Source organism: Tribolium castaneum, unplaced genomic scaffold (genome assembly GCF_031307605.1).
Source record: "Tribolium castaneum strain GA2 unplaced genomic scaffold, icTriCast1.1 ptg000095l, whole genome shotgun sequence".
Taxonomy (NCBI): Eukaryota; Metazoa; Arthropoda; class Insecta; order Coleoptera; family Tenebrionidae; genus Tribolium; species Tribolium castaneum.
The window spans coordinates 1-10,000 of NW_026986692.1; the positions used below are offsets into that span (position 1 = coordinate 1).

Sequence of the window (10,000 nt, forward strand, 5' to 3'; positions counted from 1 at the left end):
GCCGTAATAAGCTTTGGAGCAATTTCTTGATTACATGTAACGCACATATAATTGTTGCTAGCTAGAAAAGAAAAATTATTGAAAAATAGAGTACCTATTAGTTAAAACTTACCAGTTGAATGACATATTTTCTGTTTTTTGGCGGCCGGTCCTCCATTTTCCTGTTTTTTGACCACTTGACAATAGAGCTTTTCGTGGCGTAGTCGTGATTGACGGGTTGTAAATTGTTTATTACAGTTTTCACAGTGATGCATTTTCTTATGAAAATATAAATCAATAAATTAAACAGGTTACTAACAAAGTTTAATTATAAATTTGCTGCCTTCTGTTACTATCTTTGAATGACTTTTATTTATACTATATAAATATATATTTTTTTGTGTTCAGAGATAGGTATCCAGCAAGACCTCGAGGAGGAGCAGCATGCTTGCCATCGTGTTGTAGGTAGTATGATGTTAAAATTTGGAAAATCGCGTTCGAATTAAATGTACTTGATATGATTGTGGGATGGAAATAGGATTTATTAATATTAATTATTAATATTAACATCATTAATATTAATATTAATATTATAATTATTAATAATTAATATTAATGGCGACTTTCGCGAACGTCTACGAGGCTTTCTAGGGCGCCGACGCCTCCTTGATCGTGAGTGAGGGGGAGTGGGTGGAATGATGTCATCGTCGTCGTCATCGTCTCCACCCTCCACCCTATTCTCAATCCTATTATTTGTTTGCCCTAGAATGGGTGACAATTGAGAGGGTTGAATGATGTCATTTTCAACATCCATCTCTTCACCCTGCCTCCTCTCTTCAACCCACGGCTCTGCCAGTGCGTCAATGACAGATGGTTGTTGCATGTCATTGACGCCCTGTGATAATATTATGGGTGACGGTGGTGGTGAAGGTTGTGGTGACCGAATGATGTTATTTTCGGTCTCTACCACCACCAATCCTCTCTGGCAGAACATCATTTTCCTCAATAATCGGTGAATTGGGTTGAGGGGGATGTTCAACGTTACCATTGATAATGTTTTCCACCTCAACCCAAGGCTCCGATAAGGCGTCAATGATGTCCTGCGATATTATCATAGGGGGTTGAGTTAATACCGCGGGTGCCGCTTCAGGAGATATTGGTGTAACGGGGCGGGTAAACACTGGCTCAACGAAGGGGCTTTGTGGTGGTAGTGGTGGACTGGGAGAGATTGGGGGTTCTTCCACCACGACCATATCATTATCAAATACATTTAACTCATCGGTAATCGAATTATTGATGGGACAAGTTCCTTCATCCACAACCGGATTGGACACCGCCTCGTCTTCGTTAATAAACTGGTCTATTAAGGTCAACGAGATGTCGTCCGAATAATCATTTTCAATACCATGTTGAGCCAGGTATTGCGTGAATGGTAAAGAAAACGATAATTCACTATCAGGTTGTGATAAAGGAATAACCATAGAATCATCATCATCCTCATCAACGATTTGAACAATATTAGCAACAGCGTGATTAGCTAATTGCTTCTCTTTCACACTTAACTGACTACATTCAATCTCATCCTCTTCAAAACAATCTTCCCTCAAAGATTGACTTAAAGACGACTTGGCAAATTGTTCAAATTGTGTCTCATCATTTTTGATTAATTTTGAATAAGTAGGTCTAATAATTACATCAGAAACGATATTGATTCTAGGTTTATCCCTATTAAAACCACTACGGTTTTGATAGGGATTTGCAACTTTTCCCTTCAATACTTTAAATAATAACTTTGATGACTGGTTACTTACAGTTGTCCTAGTTGAGGGACCGGGACACTGACAACACTCGTCACCATGAGTGCACGGTTTAAAATTAGCAAAATAATTTGAACACATTATTTCGTACACAGACTACCTGTACAACACAGAATGAATTTCTGCATTCACTCTCTGCACATTTATAAATTGTTAAAAGCTCCCGTCAAGGTCAACTTCTTTGTATGCACTTACTGCAACTACATTGGTGTATTCCATCAAGGTTAACATATAGACACAAAAAAATGTAAAAAGAAGACCTATGTAGACAGGATGGAGTGTAACCGCCTGTTTCAAGGACATCGTTAACCTGTTTAATTTATTGAAAAAATGAGAAAAATCACTCATATCCACTGCAATAATCAACTCTTTTTTTATAAATAAAATGAATTTTTTTGGGTGGTGTATAAGGATTATTGAAAGTGTAAGGGAGTGGTAAATATTATGAAAAAAATACAAATGTTTATAAATCTATAACATTTATTTATAAATACTACAATTAATTAATTCAATTAATATTCCATATCATTACAAAAAATATTTTTTGAAGAGTTTGTATTTTCAAAATTGCTTCTCGATGATTGTTGATAATCATTATTAGTATTATGGGATAAAGTTGAATCAAAATAATTCCCATTTCCGCAATCAAAACTCCTCCAAGAATATTCACGATGTGGAAGACATCTTCGTAAATGTCGTCGAAGATGTTTTACTTTCAGGCGATGTCCTGGATTATTACGACACGTTATCCAACTCTCTTGATCCATGATTACTAATAGACTGATGAGTTGAGATTATTTACACAATGTTTTGTACACTTTTAACGAAATGTTTGTTTTAAAAAAAATACATTATGTAGACTGCAATATGCGTTATCGTTCAGATGGTACATGCATTTAACTTTATCGGCGTGTAATGTTGGTTGTTGTGGAAATTCAATAACTTGTTTATGTGTATATTTTTTCAAAAATTCGGCTTTTTCTTTTCCTTTTACGTAAATTTTGTCAACATCCTTCAACACATTGTTTATAACTTGTACGTGTTTCCAATATGGAATATGTCCCATATTCCAGTCAATACAATGATAATTCTTCATTAACCATTTTACTTGTTTTTCATCTTGAGGATTCAAGAGTTGTGAAGGGAAAGGGGGTTGAAAAACATAGTGTGCGAGTTTGTCTCCTCTTAAAGCAGCCAGTTCTTTAACTATAAACTTTTTTCCAATTTTGTAACCTTGAACGTCTATAATCACTTCGTTCTCCATCACTATTAATATTAATTTAGACTTGTTTTACAGATTTTGTCAACGGTGTATATGTAAAGGCTCGATCACTAATGACTAATGCATATGCGGTGGTTCCCTCACTTATACCGGTGTCTGTATCAAATTCAATTCTCAGTGCAATAGACTGTGTTTGTAAACCAGTTTTTTGCATCGAACAATCAATTATGATTAGTGGATAACTGTCGAAAAACTGTGTAGGTGTAATGTGTGTTTCTTTTTTATCTGTATAATAGTATCGGGATCTAAAGTTTGTAAACATTTCATATAATATACCGAAATGGTGTTTTTTATATGAAATATTTAAATTTTCATACGGATATCGTTCATTATTTAGAAATACTCTCATATTGGTTATATCGCCTCTATCAAATTTACTCATATTTTTATCAAGTTGTCCTTCTCTATTGCTTTGAAGGCCAAAGATAATATAACGAGGTGTTTCAAATTTTGTAGAGATTTTCACAGGCCAACTACACTTTGTAGTATTTGTAAAGAGTGGCAGCGAATGAAGTTCCCAGCTTCTGTATGGTACTGCAATTTCTTTATCTTTTTCAATGGTTTTTGTCAATTTAACCTCTTCCTTTAAACCGGGCACAATATGTGGAACTAGCCATGCAATTTTATCAATTACAACTCGTGCTTTCTCATTTGTTGTACAAATTAATGCATTGACATCACTATTACTACGAATTAATATTAACTCTTGCGGTATGTTTAGCATTATATTTTTATAATCTTCTGCAAATCCTAATAGTCGATTTAATGGGATACATGCTTGAAAATATCCATCTATAGGTTTAGTGGCTTCTTCATTTAGATCCCAACCAGACATTGTTAATTTCAGACTTTCACTTTGATTTAATGATGCCAGATTTTTCATAGTTGTTGTAATACCTGGCTTTGTGTTTGTATCTACAGTTACTCCACTTACTTCATACCGTATTTCACTAAACAAAAAAGCGACACCATTATTTACAAACTTGGTTTCTGTTGCTGGTACAGTTTTATTGGTTGTCGCGTCGGTTTTAACCAATTGTCCCTCAATTAAAATTAAACTATCACATGGTAGTGTACACAAATCTTCTTGTAAAGGAATTCGAATTTCATCCGTGTTTTCATATCTGGCTGTATATGCCTCATGACTTTGAAATTTGTAACCTACCACACCTTCATCCCACTCAATACCCTTCTCAATATCGAACATTTTTTATGTGTATAATTCAAATCCTAATGATTTTAGAAACAGTTTATTTTTATTACTTAATTGTTGCACGGTTCGTTTCGTACTAACTGTTTTTCTACACTTTTGTTGCTTTTTATATGAGTCAGTTCTAAAACTAATACCCATTTTCTTCTTTCTTCTGCAAATGTAATCCAACTGTTACAGTCTCTTGTTGAAAATTGACCAACTTTTCATCTTGATCTATTATTTTAAGTGTAATATTTCTGATAGTTTTAACACTAATGGGTAGGTAAATCACATGATCTGGTGACTGTACTATTTTAAATCCAGGTGGAACGTTTGGAAAAAATTGATAAATTATGTGTACAGGTTCTCCATTTTTAAAACTTCCAATTGTAATATTACATTCAATCATAATCGAATTAAGTTTCATTATGTCTGCAATATTGTCCGAATCTTTTCCAACATTTTTCGGAACTATTTGACTATTAAATCCCAACACTGGTCCGATAGTATTTGGTTTGGTAAAGTCAACATCTTTTGTTGCTTTGATATGTGTATGTAATGTATTATTGTTTGCAGTAATATATAAGAGGTCATTACTGAATTGTTTTTCAATTACATGTTGTAAATAGTTGTTTATATCGGTTAATTGATAACAACCGGTCGGTATTTTAAATTCGACATCCCCGAAAAAGAATTTATTATTTTCTTCATCAATATTCGGTATACTGTTGTAGACTTCAAAATTTGTAACACCCAGTTCATAGACACCATCACTAACATCAATCGGTGGATTAAAGTCAGCACTTAGTATCGCTGATTTTCCTGTTAATACAAACAGCATCTTTGATTCGACTAAACTTATAATTTGCATGTGTGTCTATATAAAAACTTTAAACATAATTGTCCACAATTATATGAACCCATTTTCTGATATCCATCATAATTGTATGTAATGTTATTACCATCATTATCACTTTTGAAATAATTGATAATCTCTGTTGGAGGTTTTAAATTGCCCATACTATCAAAGTATAATATATTATTTTTATTTTTTACATATGCTGTCCAATGAGTTCCACTATTTTTTTCTTCATCTAAATTTATAATTCCTGTTTCATTTTTATGTATAAGTTTCGGTAATTTATTACGCATATATACACCTCTAAAATTTGGAATTTGTAATAGTCGAGCAAACTTTATTATTTCAATATTAGTGAGGGCGTGACGTGGTAATTTTACTGGGAGTTTTTTTTCTGATACCATTTATATGGACCAATGTAAAGACCTTTCCCTTTAGTTTTTCCTACACCTTTACCGCTACTCATTTCCATTGCTTTATTATGTCGCATAGTTTCCTCCAACATTTTTTTATCTACCGAAGCTTTATTTACAGCAGTCGCTATCCCTGCAGCTCCTCCTCCTAAAGCGCCTAGAGCACCTAATAGTGGTAATAGGAATGGTAAAAAACCACCATATTTAGGAGCAACTAGAATTCGTTGTTTTTTTGTCTTCTTTTTTTTACCCTTTTTACTTTTAGCTCCCATTCCGAATTTTACTTTGCCTTTCATTATACCAGCAATTGCTAATGCAGCTGCTTTTTCCCCAAACGATGCGTCTTTTGCTTTTAAACGTTCAACTGCTTTACTTAATAATAACTTATCTGCTTCGTGTCGTTTTTGCAAATTAGTTTCGTTGGCGTACGATATATCGTGTTCTTTACAAGCCTGATCTAATTTATTTCTACCACTATGTCCAAGTGCAATTCGTTCTTGTAATTTGGTTCCAGGGCCACAAAACTGATAACCCGGTATATGTAATTCAATGGGTAATTTATTTATTAATTTATTTATTAGACCCCAACCTCTCTTTGTCAGAGTTGAATCAATACTATGTTGAGAATCACAAGTCTGTTTATTATATAACTTCATTTATTTACTTTTATCCATACACCAAAAGAACAATCTAGATACTAATTTAATCTAAGGTTACAAGTTGTTTATATCTAATTTCTACTCTTATTAACTAACTAACATTCTATACCACTATCACAGCTACTTGATGAGTCGTCAGAATCATAGTCATCAGAATCATAAAACATCATTTGTCGCTCTCTACTAAAATACCATATTTTAACAGTCATTTTGTTTATTAAATTATTTCCACACAACTGAGAATTCTGTCCTATTACTGTATTACACCAAAAACACTTGTAGTTTAACACTGAAGTCACATGTAGATGACAAATGTGAAATCTCACTGCCATAATCTTCACACATTTCAAACAAAAGAATTTTCTGTTACTACAGTCCTTTGGAGACAGGCAAAAGAGCATGTAGCAGTAAGGATCTGAAAACATTTAAAACTTAATTTCTACAAGTACATACAATTTCATATTACATACCATTGTCAACTTCCATTATGCTGATTTAAGTTAGTGGTATATAGCTATAATTTTTTGGGCATTTTCCGGATCCACTTGGCTAGCTGTGTAGCACGGAGTTTTACACTTATGACAAAGGAAACCATATTTTCTAAGTAACTCTTTAAATTCTTCTTCATTACAAGTAATGTCAATACTTAAAGAATTATTCCACCCATCTGGATTAATAATAGAAATGTCCTTAGTACTACACTGTTCACACACAACCACTCTATTAAAGAAACGTTCCCAACCACCTTCCAAAGATATGTGTCCTAACTGGTTGTGGAAACACGTTTCTTCCACTATTATGACACCTTCACAAGTAAAACGATACCACATTTTTTTACTACTTTAATATTGAGAAATACTTATTAGATACTGTTTTTGAATTTGTATTGAATTCTATATATATTAGCTGCAGTGACCTTGAATGATAAATAAAGAGGGAAGTTGTTGGCCTTGCAAAAGTGGGGACCTTGGCCTTGAAAACATCAAGGTCCAATATTGCCTTGGCCTTGAAGTGGTGGGGGAAGTGGGAGGGATTGGCCTTGAAAAAGTAAGAGAGAGAACGAGTGGCCTTGAAAGAAAGAGAGGGAAAATGGGCGGGGTCAAACTCAAGGTCAAGGTTGTGTTGTGTTGTCCCCCCATTCGTTATCTACTTATAGACAAAGTTGATAGAGAAAAAAAACCTAATAGATATATATATACGTATTTATAAAACGTTAATATCATCGGGTTATTCTTTATGTAAACTTAAACTATAACTGCATACTCTTTTCGATAAGTAGAAACAAATGCCACTTTAATTAAATAAAATATTATAAAATATAACGCCGAACGTTTCTTTCGATTGGTCCGTTTCTCACATATACATCACAATTGTAATAACCTTAAGTAGTTATTTTTGTTGTTGTGTGATGATGAAACGATTTCGATGTGGAACGGTGCGTTATGTAATAATATTTTAAATTTGTTTGAAAAGATTACCCTGAACGGTGGATCACTTGGCTCGTGGGTCGATGAAGAACGCAGCTAATTGCGCGTCAACTTGTGAACTGCAGGACACATGAACATCGACATTTCGAACGCACATTGCGGTCCTCGGATATACTGTTCCCGGACCACTCCTGGCTGAGGGTCGTGTCAATTTCAAAGACTGCTCGGTTTTTGTCTTAAACACAGCGCACAATGTTGTGTAGACAATTACGTCGGAGCGTGTTGGGTGCAAATATGACGCGTTACTATAATTGTTAATTGATTGTCGGTTGTCATAATAAAATATTATGCAACGTAGACAACAATAAAAACAATATAAAAAAATAACGCGGCATCCTAAAACGCAATAGCGGCTGACATTCTTATTAGTTTGTTGGTACAAGTTGGTTTAGACGTAGCACGTCCGATATTAAAAAGCAGCCACAACGCTTAAATTTCGAACGAAGCGATCGTCGTGTCCGAGACGTTAAAGTTGTTTATATGCATATTTTATGCACTATAATTAACAACAACAACATTCTCGCAACGACGTCAGATCGATGTTTGAAATTGTTTGGAGGCAGCCATATAAACGGAATACGTGTAATTATCGTCTGACAAAATAAAGGCAAATTTATATTTGCGACCTCAGAGCAGGTGAGACTACCCGCTGAATTTAAGCATATTATTAAGCGGAGGAAAAGAAACTAACTAGGATTTCCTTAGTAGCGGCGAGCGAACAGGAAAAAGCCCAGCACTGAATCCCGCGGCCGAAACCGGACGCCGGGAAATGTGGTGTTAGGGAGGATCCGTCATCCCGAGATTGTGCGACGCGTCCAAGTCCATCTTGAACGGGGCCACAGCCCATAGAGGGTGCCAGGCCCGTAGTGACCGTTGCCGATAACGGGAGGATCTCTCCTCAGAGTCGGGTTGCTTGAGAGTGCAGCCCTAAGTGGGTGGTAAACTCCATCTAAGGCTAAATATGACCACGAGACCGATAGCGAACAAGTACCGTGAGGGAAAGTTGAAAAGAACTTTGAAGAGAGAGTTCAATAGTACGTGAAACCGTTCAGGGGTAAACCTGAGAAACCCGAAAGGTCGAAAGGGGAGATTCAGCGTGACTCGATAGCGGCGCTAAATGATCGTGCGACGAACGGCGTACGCGTCGTTCGCGCCTTTTGTTTATGCGAACCGAAGTCGAACGCGTGCACTTCTCCCCCAGTAGGACGTCGCGATCCTTTGGGTGTCGATCTAAGGCCCGCGGTGGAGCCCGTTCGAACGGTTCGCCGTTTCGGACGAACCCGCGGTGTTTCCCGGTCGACTCGCTCGAAGGTATGCATATGGCGCCGGGCCGCTACACAGTTAGCGTCCGACCATTGGCAAGCGCGTTCGTTTATGACGGTAATCGCACCTGGTGTCGGTTCTGTCTACGAATGGCTGTTCGCCAATGAGTTCTCGGACAGACTCGGTTGAAACGCCGATCTGCGACGCTATAGCTTTGGGTACTTTCAGGACCCGTCTTGAAACACGGACCAAGGAGTCTAGCATGTGCGCGAGTCATTGGGACATGACTAAACCTAAAGGCGCAATGAAAGTGAAAGTTCGTCTTGCACGGACTAAGGGAAGATGGGCGGCCGTTACGGCTGTCGCCCCGCACTCCCGGGGCGTCTCATTCTCATTGCGAGAAGAGGCGCACCAAGAGCGTACACGCTGGGACCCGAAAGATGGTGAACTATGCCTGGTCAGGACGAAGTCAGGGGAAACCCTGATGGAGGTCCGTAGCGATTCTGACGTGCAAATCGATCGTCGGAACTGGGTATAGGGGCGAAAGACTAATCGAACCATCTAGTAGCTGGTTCCCTCCGAAGTTTCCCTCAGGATAGCTGGCGCTCGTCGCTTACGAGTTTCATCCGGTAAAGCGAATGATTAGAGGCATTGGGGTCGAAACGGCCTCAACCTATTCTCAAACTTTAAATGGGTGAGATCTCCGGCTTGCTCGAACTTTATATGAAGCCGCGAGACTCGAATCAGAGTGCCAAGTGGGCCATTTTTGGTAAGCAGAACTGGCGCTGTGGGATGAACCAAACGCCGAGTTAAAGCGCCTAAATCGACGCTTATGGGATACCATGAAAGGCGTTGGTAACTTAAGACATCAGGACGGTGGCCATGGAAGTCGGAATCCGCCAAGGAGTGTGTAACAACTCACCTGCCGAAGTTACTAGCCCTGAAAATGGATGGCGCTGAAGCGTCGTGCTTATACTCGGCCGTCAGCGGCATGTGCGGTCGGTTATTTAATTAACCGGCCATGAAGCCCTGACGAGTAGGAGGGTCGC

At 37.4% G+C, this 10,000-nt stretch overlaps 3 non-coding genes across 3 annotated transcripts in view; 2 read left to right on the forward strand and 1 right to left on the reverse strand.

The window, feature by feature from the left end:
* Positions 1-6,180: 6,180 nt before the first annotated feature.
* On the reverse strand, positions 6,181-7,353 carry LOC107399133 (uncharacterized). Its single transcript, XR_010336163.1, has 2 exons — positions 6,672-7,353; positions 6,181-6,616 (listed from the first exon to the last, which is right to left on the reverse strand). It is a non-coding gene; the product is annotated as an uncharacterized LOC107399133 (transcript).
* Positions 7,354-7,676: 323 nt separating this feature from the next.
* Positions 7,677-7,833, forward strand: LOC135267791 (5.8S ribosomal RNA). Its single transcript, XR_010336164.1, has one exon. It is a non-coding gene; the product is annotated as a 5.8S ribosomal RNA (ribosomal RNA).
* A 477-nt stretch (positions 7,834-8,310) lies between these two features.
* The window catches only part of LOC135267794 (large subunit ribosomal RNA), a 4,037-nt gene continuing 2,347 nt past the window's right edge, over positions 8,311-10,000 (forward strand). Inside the window, exon 1 of the ribosomal RNA XR_010336167.1 lies at positions 8,311-10,000. This exon is cut by the window's right edge and continues 2,347 nt beyond it. This is a non-coding gene — a ribosomal RNA (large subunit ribosomal RNA).